The sequence below is a fragment of the Nicotiana tomentosiformis genome, chromosome 12 (assembly GCF_000390325.3).
Source record: "Nicotiana tomentosiformis chromosome 12, ASM39032v3, whole genome shotgun sequence".
Taxonomy (NCBI): Eukaryota; Viridiplantae; Streptophyta; class Magnoliopsida; order Solanales; family Solanaceae; genus Nicotiana; species Nicotiana tomentosiformis.
Window position 1 is genome coordinate 79,583,935 of NC_090823.1, and position 23,851 is coordinate 79,607,785.

At 36.6% G+C, this 23,851-nt stretch overlaps 1 long non-coding RNA gene across 1 annotated transcript; it reads left to right on the forward strand.

Annotated features, from left to right (window-relative positions):
- The first annotated feature begins 1,205 nt into the window (after window positions 1–1,205).
- Window positions 1,206–4,377, forward strand: LOC104111415 (uncharacterized). Its single transcript, XR_689707.4, has 2 exons — window positions 1,206–1,803; window positions 3,999–4,377. It is a non-coding gene; the product is annotated as an uncharacterized lncRNA (long non-coding RNA).
- Window positions 4,378–23,851: the final 19,474 nt, after the last annotated feature.

Consider the following 23,851-nt stretch of genomic DNA (forward strand, 5'->3'; position numbering starts at 1 on the left):
TTAAAACCACACAATCTAGGCGGAAAAATCAATGGGAAAACACAATTATTGTGCAAATTAAACCAATAGTGACTTACCTCAAGAATCCCTTCGAAATTCCTCTCAAAATCGCCTAATCCCGAGCTTTGGAATGTTCAAAAATGAAGAAAATCTCATAACCCTCATTTTTAATACACTGCCCAGCCTTTTCGCTTCTGCGGATCACTTAACCACACATGCAGTTTCGCTTTTACGGAAAATCCTCCGCTTCTGCGGACATGCCCCAAGGCTCCCTTCGCTTATGCGGTCCTGCCTCCGCATCTGTGCAATCGCAGGTGCGGAATTACCATCGCACCTGCGCAAGCTCCCCCACTGGCCAACTCTGCTTCTGCGCTCATGACGCCGCATCTGCGACCACGCATGTGCGAAAATTGCCTCGCACCTGCGACCACTGCACACCTTCGTCCTAGGTCGCTTCTGCGCTTCCCAGCCCGCACCTACGAGCTCGCATCTGCGACCAAAGCTCCGCAGGTGCGATTACACCAGAAGGCTTCAGCTACAACACCCCTTTTAACTCCAAATTTGATCCGAAAATCATCCGAACTCAGCCCGAGGCCCCGGGACCTCAACCAAATATACCAACAAGTATTAAAACACCATACGAACTTAGTCGAGCCTTCAAATCACATCAAACAACGCTAAAACCACGAATCGCACCCCAATCCAAGCCTATTGAAACTAAGGAATTCCAACTTCTACAAACGATGCCGAAACATATCAAATCACTTCCGATTGACTTCAAATTTTGCACACAAGTTACAAATGACACCACGGACCTACTCCAACTCCCGGAACCCCAATCTAAGCTGGGTACCCTCAAGGTCCACTCTCGGTCAAACTTTCAAATTTCCAACTTTCGTCATTTCAAGCCTAATTCGACTACGGACCTCCAAATCACAATCCGGACATACTCCTAAGTCCAAAATTCCCCAACGGAACCATCAAAACTCTATTCCGGAGTCGTTTATACACAAGTCAACATCTAGTCAACCATTTCAACTTAAACTTTCAACCTTGAGGTTAAGTGTCTCAATTTATTCCGAAACCTCTCCAGACCCGAACCAACTACCCCGGCAAGTCACATAGCAATTATAAAACATAAAATAAGCAGTAAATGGGAGAACAAAGTTACAACTCTCAAAACAATCGGGCGGATCGTTACATAAATACACTAAATATTCGTCTTTTTAGGCAGAGTGCATACAATTGTCATCACAAACACTCTTCTCGGACTCTTACACTTCCTTTTAAAGGTTGAGTAGCGTACCTTTCTTCTCCTCACCATTAAAAATTTCCTGGTTTCTCCACCTTCTCTCTTCCGCGAAAGCCTCTGAAATCAGAATTTTCTTCTTCCTCATTGTTTTGCTTATTGATTTGTTTGGTTATTTTTCTGATTCCTTTTACATTTCAATCTGCTGGGCATTGACCATCTCCGTTTCCTTTTTCTTTTTCCAAATGGGACTGCCTTTCTGTATCAATCCCATTTCTTGAAATCACATTTTCAAGACTTGTTTTTTGTATTGTTCAGAAAGATTGCAAAGGGTACTATATACTCCTTGATGTTACTAATGTTGCCGACCGGTTGCTGAAGCCATGGCAGATCACTTGTTCAATGCAGCAAATATCTGCATCTTCAGGCTTGTTCCAATGTTGAAATAAGTTGGTTGGTTGTCTTTGTGGCTTATTGGATCCCTTTGCTTCACTTGTCCATGTTTGTTTGTTTGGTTGTTTAGTATTCAATGCAACTAATACCTGCTTCTTCAGGTCTGTTTAAATTTTTATGTCAATTCGTTGTTTTTATGGCTACTTTAATCATCTTTAGTTCACATGGCTACTTTAATCATCTTTAGTTCACATCTTAATAGTTTCTTTTAAGCGAAAGGGGACTGATTTAACCCTTGTATTTTGAAAAATAGTATTATATCATGACATTTAAACCCCTTACTTTTAGAAAAGTAGCCACATTTAAATTGACACGGTGGACTGAGTATTAGCATACCAGGTTATAAGTGGAGAAATTCAAAAATAGTCAGATTTACAAGTGGTAATTGAAAAATAGCCACAATTTCAAAAGTAATCGAAATTTAGCCATTTTTCATGTAAAGATAAATTTGAACGAAAATACTGATCAAAATCCGGAAAATATTCCAGCATAATATATTGGAGTTCCAGTATATTATACTGGAGTTCCAATATAATATACTGGAACTCTATGTACTGAAAATTCAGTATAATATACAGGTGCAGCATAATATGCTGGAAGTTCATACACAGATGCTCCAATCTCCAGTATATTATGCTGGAACTTTTCGCGTGTTGGAGTTCCAGCATAATATGCTGGAGGTTCATACACAGGTGCACCAATCTCCAGTATATTATGCTGGACCGGTCCGTGTTACAGCAAAATAATGACTATTTTTCAATGACTTTGCAAAATGTAGCTATTTTTAAATTACGAGTCCAAAAACTGGCTAGACCGTGCTATTTTTATGTGATAATTAAACCTATATCCTATTAAATAACCCATTACCGGAAACCTATAACCCATTTGGCCCATCAACATCAAATAAATAAGAGGCAACCCAAATAATTTCCATTTCAGAACCAATTCTTTTGGTCCGTTGGAGGCTTCGAAATTGAACAAAACGGAAATTGGGTTTATGACTTCTGTAGTATATCTATGAGTCTAAGGCTTAGAGCTTTGAAGTTTAAGCCACTTGATCCTTCATATTCTCTCTCTCTCTCTCTCTCTCTCTTCTCTCTCTCTCTCTCTGTGTGTGTTCCTTTGCTTGCAAATTTATGTGTTTCTATTCTTAATTTTAAATTTCAACCTCATAATTCTTTGCTTTTAATTGGAACCCTTGAAATAATTGTGGATATGGGTATTTCGTATTATGCACTTTAATGCCAGAAAAGGCAGAAATTTTATTGCAAGAGCATTGAGTCGCTTTGCCTGTATTTTTTATTTTACTAGGCTCAGTGCAGAAATTTTTTTCGAACTCTTCACTCTATTCTCTTTTCTTTTTCTATAGCAATTGAAGAGTTTCTTATTTTTGCTTTTGCTTGAAAAGAGTTTTCTTTTCTATGATGTTGTTTTGAAAGAAACTTAAGGTCCTTCCATGAAGGAAGACAAACAATTGGGGGAAAAGATAATGGTATATCGATAAACAATAAAATATACGGCTAAAAAGTAGCCATATCAGCAAAAATATAATTTTTTAAGTTTTTTCATATGGGCAAATGTGGCTGCTTTTCTACTGGTAGGGGTTTAAATTATGCGTGGCAGGGGGACGGTCCGGTCCGGGTTGAAGAAAAATGTGACCGGCCGATCACCAATATGGGCCGGTACTGGTTTTTCCCAACTTGGTTTACCGGATTCGGGCCCACCCGGTATTTTATTGAACCGGAACGGTTACGAGCCAAAGGGGCCGGGCTGGGTTTTTGAATTTTTTATTTTGTATAACTATCGTAATTTATATTAAGATAAAGTAAAAATATAAAACAAAAAATTAATCTTATAAAAGGAGTGTTTGAATAAAGGATGCAAAGGCTTTAAAATCCTTATATTTGAATACTTCATTAAGAATTTAAGATAATAGAATACAACAAAGATGGAAAAAAATTGCACTTATAATTTGCAAGTTCTTTTTTTATTTCAAACTTTCAAATTAAAGTTTACATTCAAAGGTTTTGCATTGCCTTATTAAGTTCTTCATAATCAATATGAACTTCTTGGTCATCTTTTGGAGTGTTAAATTTAGATGGGTGACCATGTGTTAATATATTTCAAAGTTCCTCGTCTTCTGGTTTATCAATATCTTCACGTACCTGATTTCTTCGTGGCGATCTAATCCAATATCTGAAACATACTAAAACTTCCAAAGCATTACTTCCCAATGAGTGACGGGCGTCTCCTAGTTGTTGTCTTGCTTGACTAAATGCACTCTCTGATGCAACAGTTGAAACTGGCACATTCAGCATGTCCCGAGCCATAGCGGAAAGAACAGGAAATTGCTTTTCATTCTCATGCCACCATCCCAACGGTGAAAATTCCTTTGTGCGAGGCTCTGGTTGCTTTTGCAAGTAGAATTAAAATTCATCAATATTCCTGCTACTGGTTTGAGTGCAAGAAAATGTAGACCAAATATTATAACCATCAATGATTTCATCTTCATCCATAGTAGCAGATGCAGTAGAAGTAGTACAATGCATAGTGAGATTAACATTGCCTACATTAATAGCTTCATCATCAATTATATTTGCATAATAATTATATAATTGTTGTAAATAATCATTTAGCTTGTTCATACAACAATATATATCTGGGGTTTCAGTTGATCCAATCTCCATATAAGTATATAAAGCATTGATTAATTGGCGACACTTAGGCATCTTAATAGAAGGATTTAAAACAGTACCAATTAAGTAAATAGGAGGAATTGGAAAGAAATATGTTTTGAATTTGGCTTGCATTTTTTCAACAGATTCCTTATATTTTTCTTTCTTCTTAAATTCAGAAGTAGAAAAGAAATTCCAGCTATATGTACTAAAGCTATAGTAACAATATGGTAATATGCTCCAGAAAACTCAACAGTAGCTGTATAAAATTTATGTAAAAAATGAACAACATCATTAATGGTATCCCAAGTATTAGTTGTTAACATACGGTTTGGATCAGTACAATGCGCATTAGCAACTTCAGTTATCGACAATCTATATTTGTAGGAACATTTTAAAAATAAGTATGTATAATTCCATCTAGTAACAATTTCATCTGGCATGAATCTGGGTTTAAGGTTATGCTCCGTACACTTAGTCTTAAATTCCTTAATTCTAGATTGTCTATTATTTCCTTGAATAACACCAACTGCTCTTCTAATATGAGTAATCTCAGTCAAAAATAAATCAAGGTCACTTTTAACAATTAAATTATAAACATAACATGCACACCTAACATGAAAATTTTCGTCTAGTGGTGGTTTCAAATGCAGTCTTAATATTGAAATGGCGGCATTATTGTTAGAAGCATTATCAAAAGACATACACAATACTTTTTTATTAAAATTATAAAATTTAACAACTTCGCAAATAGTAGTACTTATAAAAATAGCAGTATGGCTTTAATCTTCATCATATTTAAAAGCGATAATACATTTTTGCATACAATAATTATTATCTATCCAATGACATGTAATTGTCAAATAATCATTTTTATTTACAGCATGTCCAATATCAGAAGTTAGAGAAACTCTACTAGGAAGGTGGTCAAACAAATAATGTATGTATGTCTGATATTGTCCATAAAGTCTAAAGATATCAGATCTATAAGTACTTCTAGGGATACCTTTAAATAAGGGATTATAAATCCTTTGAATATACATAGTCAGATATGATGAAGAAGCAAAAGATAAAGGTAGACAACCAAAAGCAATCATTTTTGCTAACTCTTCACATTCCTTCATTTGATCATATTTCATAAGTCCTCTAGTACTAGAGTTTAGAGTTCCTTGATTTTCATCTAAATCAGAGCCCCATTCTATAGGATGAGTAATTTTCATATGTCTACTAAGTGTTTCAGTCCCCCTCCCCCCCTAAACTTCCTCTAGTCTTATGTTTAAAATCATCTTTACAAAGTTTGCATCTAACTCTATCAGAATTCTCTATTTCGTCAAAATATTTTCAAACTTTACTTCTTTCCTCTGATTAGTAGTCGGGGCCACATGTGGTCTACTACTAGTGCCACGACCACAACCCTTGCTACCAACTCCAACACTACTAGGTGTAACTGATGTCTCATCTTCAATTTCTAATTTATTATCTCCTATACCGAAATCTTCATGTAATTGTTCATAATCTATATTATTATCAGGTGATATTTCAGAAATATATGTAGAGTCATTTAAATTGCTACTAGATATTGAAGTAGTAACTCTTTTTTTATTTTTCCGATTACCCCGATTAACAATCTTATTACACACTCTTTTTGCAGCATTAAATATATTGTGAAAATTTAACTACTAACAAAAATTAAATATGCAAATAAAATTATAAATAAGTGAAAGAGTTGGAGGAAGTGCATCAAATTTCACAATAAATTGAACACTTGATGATTTTCGCAATTCCAATATTACCACGAAGAAACATCAATTGTTCAAAGTTCAAAATTCAAAGTTCAAAATTCAAACTTCAAATTATACGATAAATTAAATTTCAAAAAAATAAATGAGAGCCAAATAATTTATTGCAATTTAGGTGAAGAATGAGAGAATGACAATTGAGAATTTGAGTTTGAGAAATGAGAGATGAGTGAAGAAATGAAGTAGGGGGAGGGGGAATGTATTTATAGTTTTTCAAAGGGCTAAATTAGTAATTACTAAAAGTGTTATTTTTAAAAAAATTTTCCAAAAAGGCTATTCTTGCAAAATATCCGTTGGGCAACGGTCAAATTAATTTATTTTTTTTAAAAAAGAAAAAATTCAGAAAATAGTCGTTGAACCAGTTCGGGCCGATCCGTTTAACGGGTTCAACAGTGATTTACCTTGATCGGGTTTGACCGGTCCAGTTAATCGGTAAGAAAAATGTAAACGTTCCAACCCCTTACTCCCAAACCCAGCCCTACCCGACCCCCTATCACCGGTTCGAGCCGGTCCGATTTAATACCGTTTTGGACCGATTCGGAACCGGGTCAACCAGGCCCGTTAAACATGTTTACATTTAAGTTGAATTATTTGTAAGGGAGGGAGCCGAGGGTCTATCGGAAACAGTCTTTCTATCCCAGGGTAGGGATAAGGTCTGCGTATACACTATCTTTCCCAAAGTCCACTAGTGAAATTATACTGGATTGCTGTTGTTGTTGTTGTATTTGTAAGGGGAGAGGTACCTCCGCCTTACATGAAGTGTCAACATGATGATATTGTACCCTGTATGAGAGTATGTGTCTCTTCACGTGTAATTTTTTTTTTTTTTATAGATCAAACACGTGAAATTTTCTTTTTGTAATGAGTAACTGCAAGATTTGAACTCAAGATTTCTTTGTGCTCAGTCGAACTTAAATGTATAACCATTACATTTGAAAAAGGCAAAAACTATTAACTAGAAAAAATGTGTACTTTTATGTACACTTATTATATACTTTATCCGTTTCAATTTATGTGAACCCATTTAATTGGACACGGAGTTTAAGAAAAGAGAGAAGACTTTTGAATTTGTGGTGTAAAATGAGGCACATATATTTTGTGTGGCTATAAATTATTGCATAAAAGTAAATTGTTTTCAAATAGGAAAAGAGATCATTCTTTTTGACACAGACTAAAAAAAAATATAGGTTTACATAAATTGAAATAGAGAGAGTATGTCTCCACCATTTCCAAAAGGGTGACCATTCAAATTACATAAAGGACGCTTCTTATTTCTTCATAACAAAATGAATCAAAAACACGAAGAAAGCAACCATTGCCGGGAGATCCGATCGGGTCTTTTGGCAGCATCTCGAGAAGACATCTAATCCGTATGTCACATATGGCCCCTACTAAATTCACATCAAAGATAGTCTTTTGTCGTAGTGTTGCATATTGTATGATAAATCGATTCAAGCAATCAAAATCCAAAAGATAAAACGCGTTATTGTCGGGAGCATTTAATCACACTTACTTTGGTATAGGAAACATTTTAGGGGTCGGTAGGAGGATGTATTGGAAAAAATAATGTACTTCTTCCATTTTAATTTATGTGAACATGTTTGACTGGACACAAAGTTTAAGAAAAAATAAGATTTTTAAAATTTGTGGTCCTAAACAAATCAAAAAGGGGCCAAAGTATTTGTGTGGTTATAAAATTTCTCATTAAGGGTAGAATTGTAAGTTTAAGCTAAATTGTTTCCAAATTTAGAAAGGGGTCATTCTTTTTAGAATGGACCAAAAAGGAAATAAGTTTACATAAACCGGAGCGGAGGGAGTATGAATTAGCTTTTGGTATTACTAATCTCTTATTTGGTACAATGTTTCAACATTTGTATTACTAATGCAAGTATTACTTATACAACTTATTTGGTATTATCCTATGTATAACTAATACATAGCAAATCATGGTATTAGCAATACCAAGGTTATTAATGCATGCATTACCGTGATCAAAGATAAAATTATCTTTAAAGTCGTTTAAAGCTAAAAAATATGGAGGGCATTTTGTAAACAACTAAATTTCTTAAAAATTATGCAATATATTTTAATTTTTAATACACTACACCAAACAGTCGATAAGAAATAACCTCTACATAACTAATGCTTGCATTATTTACCCATGCATTACTAATCCATAGATTACTAATACACTTTATTCAGCACTATTCTTATACATCCTATCCAACGACCCCTTATTCTTATAACTAAAAGCAATATGGTTTAGCTAGTGTTTGGCCATAGATTCCCAAATTTATTCTGAAAAATCTAATTTGGGTGAAGTTTGGTTTTAAGATGAAAATGTGTTTGGATATCTGTTTTGGGTGAAGTTTGGTTTGGAAAAATATGAAACATGACTTATACCCACAAGTTCTAAAAATTATCACAAATACCCAACAATATCATTATCAATAACATTCATTATATTATCGCAAACCATAGTCCTGAAAATAAATAAATTTGATACAAAATTATCATTTTTATAATGAACTACATGATACACTATCAGATGACCGAGAAGATGAAGCAATATCGTTACAAAATAATAAATTGTGGGGTCTTTTATAAAATATAAAAGTTTGGAAAAATTTTTAAAAAATATAATAGTGATATTTTGGCCCGAGCTGGTTTTGAGATTTGGGATTTGGCCAAAATATAGGCAAAATCTATGGCCAAACATGTATTTGCCAAATAAAACTCAAATTTATTTTGATAAAATCTATGACCAAACGGGTCCTTAATATCTTCAATTTTTTTTTCCAACTAAATTTCGGAACATAGTTAATTTCTCTTCATATTCGAGTGAAGTATGTGCATAAAGTGTTGTCATAATGACTCGTAGCTGCCATAGTGCTTCGTAATTTCATATAGCACTAGTTAGGGCTTAGGTTGCTGCGGCAACTGCAGCACTTGAAGATGATAAGAAATTAAAAATTGAAACACCTTTTCTCTTGCATATCATCGTGTACTTACTATTCATGGTGCCACCCACCCCCTTGCCTTTTTCCTTTTCACTAAGTTAAAAAGTGACAAAAGGTCCAACCGAACATGAACAATTGAAAAATCTCGATGTTACCTTATGCACTGCAATTTCAAAGGACATATTTTAGACGGAGTAAGACGGATTGATGATTTTAATTTTATGGATTTAAGATTTTAATTTTAACTACTAAATTTATCACCTTGTTTGAATTATGGCTTTACAACTCATATTTTCAGTTTTATACAGAAAATTTAGGTCTGAAATAAAAGTTATGGGTTTAATTAAAATCATAATTAAACTATTGAATACTCCTTGGTCACCAGATATATTGTATTTTAACATTAAAAATAATAATTTTAAATTACATGGCTCTTCGTTAAATGGCTATAAAGGCGAGAAGTTGGCCATAATTTCTTTATGTAACTCCTAAAATGTTACGGCCTCAAAATCCACCTTTAGGAATGTAATGACACCTAATTTTTAAGACTAGGTAAGGCTAACACATGCTGAGAATTTAACAGAAATAAACAACTTAATTATTAACTTAAACTGATAGATGACATAATAAAAGCTGAAATTCATCAATAGTCATACATTCCCAAAACCGGTAGTACGGAGTTATAAACTCTACTGCAATACACTAGAAATTTCTAAATACAACACTGTTTGGAATAAAAATAAACAGTAGTAAAGGTAATATCAGAAGGTGACTCGAGGCCTGTGAGCGTCAAGTAGGTATACCTTGAAATCTCCGCAATGTATGAATCAACTCACTAGCGTCCGGCACAGTCAGAGTATAGTATGAGTACATCACAACGGTACCCAGTAAGTAGGGGTGTCAATGGATATTCGAAAACCGACTAAACCGACCGAACCGTATCGAACCGAACCGATTTTTAGGTTTCTTTTTAAGAAACCGTAAGTTTTTATATAAATCTATAACCGCACCGATAATTAGGGTAGGTATATTATTTTATAAAAATAAACCAAAAAAATACCGAACCGTACCGAATAAATTTTACATGTGAAAAATATATTTATCTAGTAAGTTTTAAAATAATAACGCATTAAATTTTTCTTTGGGCCTTGAAATTATGAAAACTATTACAAGCCAACCAGTAACAGCTTGTTTGGATGGTTGTTACGTATCGTTTCATAATGTATCGTATCGTACTATATTGTATTGTACTGTATCGTTTGATAAATACAATGTTTGGATAGATTGTGTCGTTTGCCATCGTTTCATGATATCACGCACCAGCAATATGAATAATAAACTTGCAATATTATAAAAAAAATATGATACATGGTAAAATTATTATATAAAAAGGTAGGGTAAATGATAAAATAAAATTATTTAATAATAATGAAGGGTGAGATTGAGAGAAAAAGACAAGGTAACGACGCGACCACACCAAATCGGTCGATACATAAAGTAGCACATTTTATTGTTATGTAACGACGGATTTAACGATACGATACAATAAAATTTAAGTAACAATCAAAACAAATATCGTATTTAAAGTAACAATATGATATAATACAATGGGTAACAACCATCCAAACAAGATGTAATTAAACTCAAAATACTAATTTCTAAAACTTATTATGCTACATCTACTTAAACTAAGTTATTTCAAATATCTTTATTAGCAAGACACAAAGTATTATAGCGATAATGAGTAGCAAACTACAATGTATTGAATATGTTTCCTTTCATATAATTTAGATTTATCTTTTTGAATATTTAATCTTCTATAGACTTTATTCTTGAGTCCCAGCTTGGTTAATATCTTTTTACTCGTGTGATTTATATTTTTTTTGCCTTTGCTTGGTTTCTTTTATATTGTTGTAGAATAGTTGATGGATCTATAATCTAGCCATCTTTTATTTTTTTTTAATTCATCACCATTTAAACAGTAAAAATGTCTAGAGAGTTTTCCTAAGTCCTATAAAAGAACGTATGTTATTGTATTCTACTTCTACTGGTGAATTTTACATGATAATTTAAAAAATACCGAAAATTAACCGAACACCGATACCGAAGAGAAACTGACATGATTGGGACGGTTTTGAAAAGTCTAATTTTGGTTATATATAATAGAATAACCAAAAAATTGGTATGATATAAATTTTATAAAATAACCGGTCGAACCTAACCATTGACACCCCTACCAGTAAGCATCAAAACTAACCTCGGTAGAGTAGTGATGAGGTACGAGTCATGATACTCACTAGACATGAAAACATGTGCAAAATATTTATATAAAGCTAACAGCAGAAAATAAAAGCAATAAATAGCAACAAGAGTAAACATGTGATAAACAACAAAATAATCAAAATACAATTAAAATACAAGTGAAATAAATTAAGGGAAAACAATATCAGTTCAAAACATAAGAAGATTCCAACACAAAATTTACAACAAGAATCACTCCGAGGTACCATACCTCATAGTCACAATTCATAAGTCATAAATCACAAGTTTTCCTTATAACGCCACGTGATCCTAGCATTTATTTTAAAATATTTTTTCCGAAATAGCTTCACGTGCTTTATCCCCCTTATCTCGCTGAGTGTGCTTCAAAATAAAGTAATTCCTCTTACTAGCAACACGCGCATGAATTTCCCTTATCTCACCACATGCGCATCAATAACACTACCTTTATGTCGCTGCATGCGCATCTCATCACAACACAATAATTAACTCGTACCACACGGGCCCATATGCCACAACATTGACAAACAACAATACCAATATCATAATAATACATAGTCCGCGGTTTACAGGAATTTTAACAACAACACAATGAAACAGGAAATAACTCAACAATGAAAGATATTCCATATAACAATAACTTCAATCAAAAGCATATTAATAGCCTAAGAGTCTAAACTCCGTGTACACAATTGCCACCTCATGTACACGTCTTTCACACAATTCAAATAATTCAATTAGATCAAATCCTATACGGTAGTCCCCCCCACCCACACAGTTAGACAAGATACTTACCTCAAACAAGCTAAATCAATCCACTAATAAGCACTTCACATGCAAATCCATCTCTGGACGGCTCGAATCTAGCCAAACTAACTTAATATCATAAATAATAGCCATAGAAAATAATTCCAAATAATAAAGTTTCGATATTTAATAAAAAGAAAAAGCAAACTCAAAAAGTCAATCCTGAACCCGCACACCGAAACCTGACAAAACTCATAAATTCCGAACACCCATTCCGATATGAGTCCAACCATACCAAAACCACCCAATTCCGAACTCAAATCGGCATTTAAATCATCAATTTATGTTTTGGAAAAGTTATTCTTTACTTAAATCCCCAATTTCTCCAATTCAAATCATCAATCAAGCATTAAAATCTAGGTTGGAATTATGAAATATAAATAAATCCGAGGAAAAAAATACTTACCTCAATCCAAAGCGTGAAAATCCCCTCCAAAATCGCTAAAACCCGAGCTTTTCTGACTAAAAATGTAATAAAATAACCAAAACCTTCAAAATAGAGTATTAAATAGATCTGCCCAGGTATACACATCGCGATCGCGACACTACCCAGGCGATCAAGAAGAACAAAAATGCACAGCTGCTGAACTCTTCTTTACGAACGCAACATACCAGTCACGAACGCTGTGACCAATCTCCTACTGACACCCGCGAACGCATCCTGACACCCGCGAACGCATCCTGACACCCACGAACGCTATGAACAAATGTGTGCCACCCCAGCCAGACCTACCTTCTAAGCGAAAGTGGCTCCCGTTCGCTATTGCGATGACTTAGCCTCCCTTAGCTCCGCGAACGTGTCCCACACTTCGCGAACACGAAGGGAAAAAACCACTTGCCTCCGGATAACCCTACGTGATCGTGATTTCCTCTTCGCGATCGTGAAGGAGAAAATCAGACACTAGCTAACAATAATCCAAAATAGAAGAAAATGGCTCGTAGCCCATCCAAAATATACCTGAGGCCCCCGAGACCCCGTCAAATCACACCAACAAGTCTCAAGACATAACATCAACCTAATTGAGGCTTCAAATCATACCAAACAACATCAAAACTACGAATTACACCTCAATTTAAGGCTAATGAATTAATAAACTTTTAACATCTAAAACTCATGCCGAACCATGTCAAATCAACTCGGAATGACCTCAAATTTTATATGCAAGTCCCAAAGGACATAATAGACCTATACCAACTCCAAGAACTACAATACGAGCCAGACTCCGACAATGTCAGTTCATGGTCAAACCTATCAACCTTTACAAACCTTCAATCTTCCAACTTCGGCCAGAAAGTATGAAATTAACCTATGGACCTCCAAAACTACATCCGGACATATGCCTAAGTCCACAATAATCATATGAAGCTATTGGAATTATCAAAATACCATTTCGGAGCCATCTACACAAAAGTCAAATTTCGGCCAACTCTTACAACTAAAGCCCTCAACCAAGGGACTAAATGTCCCAAATAAATCCAAAACTCTACCGAAATCACACCAATCAACCCAGCAATTCACATAACCATAAATACACATATGTAAAGCATCAAATAAAGGAATCATGGCTAAAAATACTCAAAATGACCGGTTGGATCGTTACATTCTCCCCCTCTTAAAAAAATGCTCGTCCTCAAACAAGTATAGAAACATACCCGAAGTGCCAAAAAGATGAGGATAACAACTATGCATATCATGCTCGGTCTCCCAGGTCGCCTCCTCTACTGGTTGACCTCTCCATTGAATTTTTACTGAAGCAATGCTCTTTGACATCAACTGCCGGATCTGCATGTTCAAATTAGCCACCGACTCCTCAACATAGGTCAAATCCTTGTCCAATTGCAGTGAGCTGAAATCTAACACATGATACGGATCACCATTACTTTTGGAGCATGGAAACATAAAACACGGGGTAAACTCCCGATTCGCTAGGTGGAAAAGCAAGTCTGTAGGCCATCTCACCCACTATCTCAAGAATCTCAGAAGGACCCAGGTACTGAGGAATCAACTTGCCCTTCTTTACTAACCTCATCACACTCTTCATGGGTGAAACTCTTAGTAAACCTCTCTCACCCACCATGAATACCACATCACGAGCCCTCCTATCAGCATAACTCTTCTGCCTGGACTGCGTTATACAAAGCTGCTCGAGAATCAACTTCACCTTCTCCAAAGCATCCTGAACCAAATCATTGCCCAACAACCTAGCCTCCCCATGCTCAAACCATCCAACCGGAGAATGACATAGCCTCTCATATAAGGGCACATAAGGAGCCATCTTGATGCTCGAGTGATAGTTGTTATGTTATGCGAACTCCAATATCTGGCCTCCAATATCTGAATAATGCGCTCGGACTATCTGCCATCTGTGGATGAAATGTCATGCTCAGCTCAACCTGTGTGCCTAAATCACGTTGCACAACTCTCCAGAAATGAAATGTGAACTGTGTGCCTCAATCAGAGATAATAGACACCGGCATACTATGAAGACGAACAATCTCCCAAAAAATTCGAGCCACCACTCTGAAAAGTTAGTAGTCACGACTTGAATGAAGTGTGCAGACTTGGTCAGTTCATCCAAAAGACCGACACTTTATCAAATTTCCTCAAGGTCCGTGGAAGTCCAACTACAAAATCCATGGTGATACGCTCCCACTTTCGCTCTAGAATATCAAGCCTCTAAAACAAATCGCCCGGTCTCTGATGCTCGTACTTTACCTGCTGACAATTTAAACACAGAGCCACATACTCCGCAATATCTTTCTTCATTGTTCTCCACCGGTAATGCTGCCTCAAGTATTGGTACATTTGTACGGTACCCAGATGAATGGAATACCGTGAACTATGGTCCTCCTAGAGAATTAGCTCCCGCAACCCATCTACATTGGGCATAGAAATCCAGCCTTGCATCTGCAACACCCCATCATCTCCAATAGTAACCTCCTTGGCATCACCGTATTGTACTGTGTCTTTTAGGACAAGTAAGTGGGGATCATCATACTGGCACACCTTGATGCGCTCAAACAAAGAAGACCGTGAAACCACGCAAGCAAGAACCCGGCTAGGCTCCGAAACATCCAGCCTCAAGAATTTGTTGGCCAAAGCCTGAACATCCAATGCTAAAGGTCTCTCCCCAACTGGGATAAAAGCAAGACTACCCATGTTCTCATCCTTCATACTCAAAGCATCAGCCTTCCCGGGATGATAAAGAATGGTGATACCAAAGTCCTTTAATAGCTCTAACCACCTCTGTTGCCTCAAGTTTAGATCCTTTTGCTTAAACAAGTGGTGTAGGCTCCTTTGATTTATGAATACCTTATAAGACACGCCGTAGAGATAGTGCCTCCAAATCTTCAACGCGTGAAGAATAGATGCCAACTCCAAATCATGTACTGGGTAGTTCTTCTCATGGGGCTTCAACTGACATGAAGCATAAGCAATCACTCTACCCTCCTGCATCAATACACACCGAATGCCAATCCGCAAAGCATCATAATAAGTTGTATAAGAATTCGATACTAAAGGCAAAACCAAAAATGAAGTTATGGTCAAGACAGTCTTGAGCTTATGAAAGTTCTCCTCACACTCGTCAAACTACCTGAATGAGGTACCCTTCAGAGTAAATCTAGTCAAAGAAGCTGCGATGGATGAAAACCCCTCCACAAAACGGCGATAATACACGACCAGGCCTAGAAAACTCTGGATCTCGATAACAGAAGATGGTCTGGGCCAAATTTGATTTGCCTCTACCTTCTTTTGATCCACCTTAATCCCCTCACTAGACACTACTTGGCCCACAAATGCCATCGAATCAATCCAAAACTCACACCTTGAGAATTTAGCATATAACTTCTTATCTCTCAAGGTCTGGATCACGATCCTCAAGTGCTACTCATGATCCTCCCGGCTGCGAGAATATACCAATATGTCGTTAATGAACACGTGATGAAGGAATTAAGATATGGCTGGAATAGATTATTCATCAAGTGCATAAAGGTTGATGGGGCATTGTTCAGGCTAAAAGACATCACCAAAAACTCATAGTGACCATAGCGAATCCTGGAAGCCGTCTTTGGAATGTCTGAATCCCGAATCTTCAACTGATAATACCCTAATCTCAAATCAATCTTTGAGAATACCCGAGCACCCTGAAGCTGATCAAATAAATCATCAATATGCGCTAATGGGTACTTGTTCTTGACTGTAACCTTATTCAACTGCTTGTAATCAATACACATCCTCAAAGAGCCATCATTCTTCTTCACAAATAGAACTGGAGCACCCTAAGGCGAGACACTCGGTCGGATGAAACCCTTATCAAGCAACTCCTAAAGCTGTTCCTTTAGTTCCTTCAACTTCACTAGTGCCATGCGATATAGTGGAATGGAGATGGGCTGAGTGTCTGGTACCAAGTCAATACAGAAATCGATATCCCTATCGTGTGGCATGCCCGGTAGGTTTGGTGGAAACACATATGGGAAATCTCGTACTACTGGAAATGACTCAACGGTAGGAGTATCAACACTGGCATCCCTCACAAAGGCTAGATATGCTAAGCACCCCTTTCAACCATTTGTTGTGCCTTCAGAAAGGACACCACCATGCTAGGAATATAATCCAATGTACCGCTCCACTCCAACCACGGCAAACATGGCATGGCTAATGTCACGGTCTTGGCGTGACAATCCAGAATCGCATGATATGGTGACAACCATTCCATACCCAAAATCACATCAAAGTCCACCATATTGAGTAATAGAAGATCAACCCTAGTCTCATAACTCTCGATAGTGACCAAAAATGACCGATATACACGGTCTACCACAATAGAATCCCTAACAAGCGTAGACACATATACAAAGACACTCAAAGAATCAAGATATATCCAAATATGAAGCAAAGTAATATGACACATATGAACACGTGGAACCCGAATCAAATAAAATTGATGCATCCTTATGACAAACGAAACAATACTAGTGATGATAATATCTGATGCAACAGCCTCAGTCCTACCCAAAAAAGCAAAATAACGGGCCTGGACTCCCCCTCTAGGATGACCTCTATCCGCCTGTCCTCCACCCCTGGCTGGCTTTGCAGGTGGAGTAACAGTTGGAGCAGCAACCAAATCTTGCGGACCCTGTGGAGGTGCACCCATCCTAAATCTGGGATAGACCCTCACCACATGCCTAGTATCACCACACTTGAAACAACCTCTCTGCAGGCATGGCTGCTGAAACTAATTCTGACCTGGTAGGATAGAATGACCATTGTAGGCACCCCGTGCAGGAGGTACACTGGAAAGTGGCTATGCCCAATGGGACATCTGAGACCTCAGAATAGCTGGATCAGTATAAGTAGCCTGAAGTGCCAAATGAACTAGTTGATTGACAAAACCTCTACCATGACGAGCTGAAATTATAGAGCGGGAACCACTAAATCCTCCCAAATCCCGAGGCCTCTTGGCCTCACTATCCTCCTTCTCCTGGATACGCATACACTCCAACCTGTAGGCGATATCCACAACCTGCTGAAAATGGAGTATCATTCTCTAGCTCCCTTGCAATACTCAATCTAAGACCATAATTGAGCCCCTCGAAAAATCTGCGGACTCGCTCTCTGACTATAGATACCAAAGAAGGTGCATGGCGGGATAACTCACTAAACCTCATGGCATACCGTGACACTGTCATAGTCCTCTGAAGCAACAACTCGAACTCTGTAGGTCATGCATCCCGAAGGGTCTAGGAAACAAACTCCCTAAAAAAAGATTCGAAAACTGAGTCCAAGTGAGTGGTGCTGCATCAACTAGCCTACCAACCTCATATCACGACCCAAAATCCGCCTAGTCATGATGGCACCTAACCCGACCCGATAGGTAAGCCAAATGAGATCAACATAATTCTATCGGAATTAATATGAAGCCAATAAGTGAAATAACTAAAATTTATACAACTTCCTAAGGACTGATAGTACAAGTCACGAGCGACTACGATTTGGATTTACAAAACTGATATGATGAATAAATACAATATCTATTGAATTATACATAAACAGAAATAAAATCTAAAACTACCAAGGATAAATGGTAGTCATGTCCGGACAACGGGTACACCTTCAATGCCAGCTCCCGCCATGCGTAGTAGCATCAACTCCAAGATCTGCATGCAAGGTGCAGAAGTATAGTATGAGTATAACCGACCCCATCTACCCAGTAAGTATTTTGACTAACCTCGGTGAGGTAGTGACAAGGCTTTTTAGTTAAAAGATACTCATTGATAAAACCTGTGCAGTAGAATAACAATAGAAACAATGCTAAAACATAACAAAGAAGAGTACAAGAGAAAATATGCTAAGCAGTAAATGATTACTTGAAGAAATTACGGTCAATATTTCTCAATATCACAACCAATCCTTTCCTTAAAGTGATGACCATCAAACCACGGTAGTAAATCCAGAGCTTTCGTAGTGTGAGAAATGAACTAAAGATATCAAATTAAATGGCACGGAAACACCCTTCGTGCATATATCTCATCCTCACCAAATATATAAATGTATGTCAAATCAATTGGCACGGCAACACCCTTTGTATATTTATCTCTTCCTTATCGAGCATACGTATAACAGTACCTACCAGGTGAAAAAAATGCCAATAATAGTAACGACAAAGTGGGAGATACAAAGGTAGCAATAACGAACAAGGCAGCGTATATAGACAACGGTAACAGACTAGGTAGGAGGCATAGAAGTAGTGATAGCAATTACGATAGAAGAACATAAATTTCACTAACTAATATGGTAGAAGGCTTATATATAGATATAACAAACACGAGGGAATGCATGATCTTTAAAAGGTAAAAAAATAGAAGGCATGGATAACTAACATGATAGAAGGCTTATAAAAAAGTGCAACAAATGAGAAACGTCATAGATGTAGATATGACAAATAAAAAGGAAAGAATGATATTTACAAGTTAAACAGATAGAAGACATGGATAATACAATAACAATTTAGGTAGAGGACAAAGACAGAACAATAACGACAAGTCACATAGAAAATATAGGTGCAACGGTAACAACTCAAGATAAAGGCATGACTGTATACACAAGGAAAAGATATCACAATATAATGCATGTCGCTCATCCTCTCCTTTATGGAAATACCCTTTGAGCCATGAACTCATGATAATAAAAAATTCAAAAAATAATAGCACGACATTACCCTTCATGCTTTACTCTCCTCCTCACACGATAATATATATAAAATGATATGGTATCACCATTCGTGCTTTACATTCTTCCTCACATGATAATGTATATGCAATGGCACGACATCACACCTCGTGCTTTACACTCTTACTCGTCAAGTACATGTATATCAATATCAAGCAAGGTAGGAGACATGAATAATATCAAGGAGAGTGATTAAGCAAATATTCCCAAATGAACATCAATCACAACTTTCAAGCCAATAACAATTCAATAAACCTAAAGAACCTTATTGTTTAAGTATCTCATCAAATCTCAAAAGCGATCTTCAATTCAAATATAGAATCCAATATCTCAAGAATAATGGTCGTAGCGATGCATTTGTGATTAAGTATAGTAACGACCGAATTTAGCACATCATTAGTTTCATAATAAGTCCGTCAAATTTTAGTCAAGTTATAATAAGCTAAATCATGATTTCTAACATTAAACGTCATATTAATATTATTCTAGGCGTCAAGTAAAACATGAAGCAAGAAGGTCATATATTCCAACAAGGCACAAACATTCGTATAATCTACCCCCAACCATGATGAACCCGGGAACATGCATATACGCTCGTCATCTCATATATGCATCACCCCGCATATATCAAACAATATCAATTAATAGAAAAACTTTTTCCAACAAAGTTAGGCAAGACATTTACCTCAAACAAGTCAAATCGATACATTAGAAGCGCCATCACGCTCAAATCGACCTCTGAATTACTCGAAACTAGCCAAAAGTAACTCAAAATTATCACATAAAGCCATAGTAAGCAAACCCAAATGATAAAGGTCGAATCTTTAATCAAATACTCAAAGTCAACCAAACAGTCAAACCCAGGACCGCACCTCGGAACCCGACAAAACTCACAAATTTAGTCAACTCATTCCGATAAGAGTCCAACCATACTAATTTCATCCAATTTTGACCTCAAATCGGCCTTCAAATCATCAATTTATAATTTAGCAACATTTTTACTAAAATTCTCAATTTCTTCAATTTGATTCATCACACAATCACTAAATTCAAGGCTGGAATCGTGAAATATAAACAAACCTGAGTCAAAAATACTTACCCAATCCAAATTGTGAAAATCTCCTCCAAAATTGCCTAAATCCGAGCTCCAAAATCTTGTGAGAAAAAGTGACTAAATTTTGGAATGAGTAAAAACAAATGCAATAGTTGTTATAGCTCGTATCAGATCTGAGATGACCCCAACATTCATATTTGATAAGCCCAACATAATCCTTGTGAGATTACACCCAAGATAGCCTTTTGCATCACTCAATTTGACCTTAAAATGAGGGAGATATGATATTCGTAAGTTTTAAATGAAGCCTCAAAATTTAAGGGACAAAAATGATATTTTCGTAATTATTTTACACCAGAAAATCATCAACAAAAGAATCTTCGTTTTAGCACCCAAAACTCGTTTGGAACCTCCCGGATACAAACCATATATGCATTTCAATCATGAAACACACTACGAATCTGCTCGCGCTCTCAAAACACCGAAAAGAGGTCATCTTGACCCGATATTGACCATGGTCAAACTCCAAATCCTTAACTAGTTTCTCAACTAATGATCCAAAACACCCCCTCCCCCCAGGACCCCATCCAATCATACCAACAAGTACAAATACATTATTCAAACTTATCCTAAGCCTTAAAACACCCACAGGAACATTACAACAAAGAATCGAGTCTCAAACCGAATAGAATTTCTCTGAAGTTATTAAATCTTCATTCTTTCAAAAGAGTGTCCGAATCATACTTAAATATTTCTGATTACTTCCAAATATTGCACACAAGTTCAATTCAACTATATTGACCTATCCAAAGTCTCGAAATACCAATTGGTGTGGAATAACATTAAAGTCAACTCTTGATCAAACTTATGAGCTCTTAAGTTCTTCAAATTGCCAACTTTCGACAAATAATGTCGAATCCTTCTAGGAACCTCCAAAATCGAATCCGAACATACGTACAAGTCTAAAACTATCATATGAACCTATTGGAATCATAAAAACTCGATTCCTAGTCCATTTACCAAAAAGTCAAACCTTGGTCAACTCTTCCAACTTAAAGCTTCAAAATCGAGATTCATTCTTCCAAATCAATCCCGAACCATTTGAAAACTAAAACCGAACATGCACGCAAGTCATAATACATCATATGAAGCTAGTCAATGTCTCAAATAACTAAACGGAACACTAGAGCTCAAAATAACCGATCGGATCGTTACATTCTCCCCCACTTAAACATACGTTCATCCTCGAACGTGCCAAGAGTCATTTTATAGCCATCAATTCACTGTATAAACCTATAATACACATACTCATGGGTGATCCCATGTCACCTCAATCCATAAAAGCCCATCGACACAATCTCGACTGAAGATTCTTCTTTAACTTAACCGATAAGCCTTAAAACCAAATTTCAACATCCAGGACTCCTTCTAAGATCCGATTCCTGCATACACACATTGTAGCGATATCAACCAGCTATAACAAATCATAAATATATTCACAAGATATAACCACACAATGTAGCCCATCGCTTATATGCATATAGCAATGTCTCTGACCACAATAGTTGCCTATTACTAAACCGGGTACCTGTAAGAAACATCATGTCAAATAAAACCTTGTTCCAAACCTTCGTACTCTGCCAATAATGAAAGAAATACGTAGAAACTCACAACCACTCATCAGATCAACAAGTTATGGAGCTCTCTCATCCGACAAGGACCATAGCCAAATTCTAAGCTGATTAGTGACATTATTCTTTCAAACATTCCTCATACCAATAAGATAGAACAAATATCAAGTCTAGATAACTCATTTCAGCCAATACAAGCAGACCAACTGAAAAGTCTCACCAAAACCATATGGATCCCCACACAACGCGGTCCGCTCACTAAACAGGTAATTATTCAAATATGACAGATAATAGTAAGAATGTTAAATAAGAAGGATACCAAGTAAGTTAAGCATGCGGGGCAATATTAATATCTTCCTATGAACCATTTTCCACAAAGTAGAAGCAAAACACATGAAATATGCATAAGGAATTACGTACATCTCATCACTGTACCGTTGCGGCGTGCAGCCCGATCCCATACACTACCATTGTGGGGTGCATCCCGATCCAATCATATCAATCCACATAGGGGTACCCATCAAGCCATAATGCTCGGGCTCACTAATTACATGTGCATCAACATCAAGCTAAAATGCACAAATATAACAGTTGGAAGAAGATTAGGCATAAAACAGTACTAGGAAAGACAAGTACAACTATGGTGCAATAAGTAAATCAACATCATGAGGGTCATCTCGCCCATGACGCCATAAGCCTTAAACGTAATTACAATATACGTGCGAATAATCATGTAATCTCAAATCCGGTCATAGCATAAGAGGGAACACATATAATAAACCAGGGCACGAATAACATCCATTCCGCCCGATGATATACCTGAAGTAATAGTTGCGTAAGAGCAAGCAAATCTGATCTGATTTAGAATAAACATTCTCATTAGGCCAACAAATAGCCCCTAACCAACATTAATCATTCCCAAACAGGAAAATAACCTTCCAAAAGTCCATGGCAATATCCATAACACATACCGTCAATTACCCTATCCTTAACATTTCTTCAAAACCCGCAATTAAGGAATAGTCTGCCTAGGAGAACATCCAGCCTCTGAACATCATGAATACCAGAATCTCCATATCCGATCTCAACAGCACTACTCAAATGGCTGATACGTAACTCATACTCCATCATCTTATAGAAAAAATACCTAAAAGTCAAAACACAATGCACCTGCCAATATGCGCACTCTCCTCCGGCGACATCAAATAGTGCCAACATTCTCTTAAACATCTGAAATCGTCCGTGTCATCAAGAACTTATCGCCCTCCCTTCCAAACTAAACTGTAACCTAGAACTCGCAACTTTCAATCCCACACGACGCACCACCACTATTATGCTTATTCGTGAAAGCACGAAAATCTCATAATCAACTCTGAACCACAAACAAGTAGAACACCTCATCGACTGAGAACCTTTCATTTAACCCAATTCAGGAGGACAACACCACACATAATACTTCTTCTATACCTATAGAAAACATAAACTCCGGTCCGTGTCCATAACCATGATGAATTCTTCGAAACTCATTAACACATAATCAAGTCATCAAACCTAATCTCCTCTAATTCAACCGAGTCACACAGACTGTTAACCTAAAAGTAACTCAATCCGATATGCTCGCTCTGAAGGAACCTTTTACGAATTCGAAGTTGTTTATTGCATCTCTCTAATATTGCCATGTAGAATCAATCTTGACATAGAAATACTGCAGA